The sequence below is a fragment of the Neomonachus schauinslandi genome, chromosome 13 (assembly GCF_002201575.2).
Source record: "Neomonachus schauinslandi chromosome 13, ASM220157v2, whole genome shotgun sequence".
In the NCBI taxonomy this organism is placed as follows: Eukaryota; Metazoa; Chordata; class Mammalia; order Carnivora; family Phocidae; genus Neomonachus; species Neomonachus schauinslandi.
The window spans coordinates 30,043,451-30,045,755 of record NC_058415.1 but is presented as its reverse complement, the minus strand read 5'-3'; the positions used below and the strand labels follow the sequence as shown (position 1 = coordinate 30,045,755).

Genomic DNA, 2,305 nt, shown 5'->3' with positions numbered 1-2,305 from the left:
AAATGTCAGCATACACTATCGTGCCAAATCTTACCAACCATTTCCACTAAAGCTACTGACTCGTAGACTCTGGTCTTTCCAACTCATCAGTTAGACAGTTTTGCCAAATATGTTATGGCTGCATGAACTGAATCTGTGTTTATTTGGCTTTTGATACTAGCTTCTTTAACTGCTTCCCCTCATCACTAACTGAGCTTCACATATTTTAGATTTTTGTCCTATCAATATCATATTTCTAATACTAATTTCTGTATTAGTTAAGGTAAATCTGGCTGCTATAACAAATGAACCAAAAAATTTAATAGCTCAGTCGTGATAGATGCTTATTTCTCATTCATGTACAGTTCCACAAGATTCTTAATTGCTGGCAGCTTCCATCATTGTAGTGATAGGCCTGACTGGAGCTCTACTATCTCCTAGGGCTTCAGTGTCCTTGGTTTGATTCTCTGCATCTAGCTTACAGTCAGAAGAGATTATGGGTTAGGCATATCCTCTTCTTAACATTGCTGGTCTGGAAACATCACTTCTGCTCACATTTTGTTATTGAGAATAAGTCACATGGCCATACCTAGGTGTAAAGAATGAGAAAACATCAGTCACTACCTGAGTAATCCCTTTGTGGCAAAACTCTACACTGTGGAAGGGAAGCACAAATCTGTGGTGGCCATCTAGTTATGTGTCACACCAGCAGCCCTATCATTAGAACCATCCAGTCAAAATCTAACTTGGATATAGGTATTCTACCAGTTAAAATGGCTTTGGACTGTTAGTAATATAGAGTGACTTAAACAAGATCAGAGTTTATTTCTCTCTCACATAAGACATGCAGAACTGGGCAGTCTTCTTAGATGTGGCTGTTTCATCAAGTCTTCCCAAACTCAGATTCCTTCTACCTTTCTGCTTTACCATCCTTAGCTCTTACCTTCTGTTTTTCAAAATGGCTGCTAGGTCTCTAGACATCACATTCACATTTCAGGCTTGAAGAGGGAAGAAGGGTGAAAATACAGAAGAGTCTATTTTTTAAAGAAGTTTCCTGAGATTCCACTTAACAACATTGGTTGATATCTCATTGACAATGACCATATCTAATTTCAAGGAAGGATGGTAGATATAGAATTTAGCTAGACACAATGATACACCAACAATATAGGCATTTTGTCATGAAGAAAGAAGGGGAGGTCAAGATGGAGTAGTACACGTGAGAGCCTCGCCCTTGGCGAATTGTGGATGATTGTGGTGGGGTCTTTATGATGGTACCATAGGTGCTGGTATCTTTCAAGCAATCAAAGCTTTTTGCAATTCTCCAGTGGGAGTAAACCACAGACTGTGAGGGAGTTTGACAGGTATTAAAACCAGGGCTCTGCAATTGGGAGATAGCTTTGCAGTTTGGGGAGGTTTATTTTCCATGATTGACTGCAGTATGGTTCAAGTTAGAGGGAAAGAACATCCCTGGAACTCCATCACAAGTGGTGCCTTAACAGGAGCCATACTGGCAGCAAGAAATGGACCAGTGGTCATGGTTGGGTCAGCTGCAATGGGTGGCATTCTCCTAGCTTTAATTGAAGGTGCTGGTATCTTATTGACAAGATTTGCCTCTGCACAATTTCCCAGTGGTCCTCAGTTTGCTGAAGACCCCTTTCTGTTGCCTTCAGCACAGTTAACCATCCTCACTTTCTGGAGACTATTGACAATATCAATAGGACTTCTTTCCTAAGATTTTTTAGACGAATGAGCTATAGTTCAAGAAGGAATTTCAGAAGGTAAGCTAGAGTCTGTTTTTAAAACCACAGGTGGGACAGCTATGGCCAAATAGGCTTTGAAGAGACACTTAGCTCTTTTTTCTATTTAAAGGAACATGGGGGATGGGACACCTGGGTGGCTCAGTGGGTTAAGCCTCTGCCTTCGGCTCAGGTCATGATCCCAGGGTCCTGGGATCGAGCTCCATGCCAGGCTCCCTACTCTGTGGTGAGCCTGCTTCTCCCTCTCCCTCTGCCTGCTGCTCCCCCTGCTTGTGCTCTCTCTCTCTCTCTGTCAAATAAATAAAAATCTTTTTAAAAGTTTATAAAAAAAATAAAGGAACATGGAGGAGAGGAGAAGCAGATGTTAGAGGATAATAAATTTATTTATTCACATCTGGATTACATTTGTGATAAAAATAAATGTCTGATATCTTTAAAAGAAAATCTAATAAATGCTTAGAAGATGAAGGACCAAAGGGCAAACAACAATGAAACGTGACCCTCATTTCCTTGGGGACTTCTCTGCCTGGTTTTGTGTATTCTGTAAGTCAAACAATAAAAAACTC

The 2,305-nt window shown here is 40.6% G+C and overlaps 1 pseudogene; it reads left to right on the top strand.

Annotated features, from left to right (window-relative positions):
• The first annotated feature begins 1,184 nt into the window (after window positions 1–1,184).
• Window positions 1,185–1,700, top strand: LOC110569933 (annotated as a pseudogene).
• The last annotated feature ends 605 nt before the right edge of the window (window positions 1,701–2,305 follow it).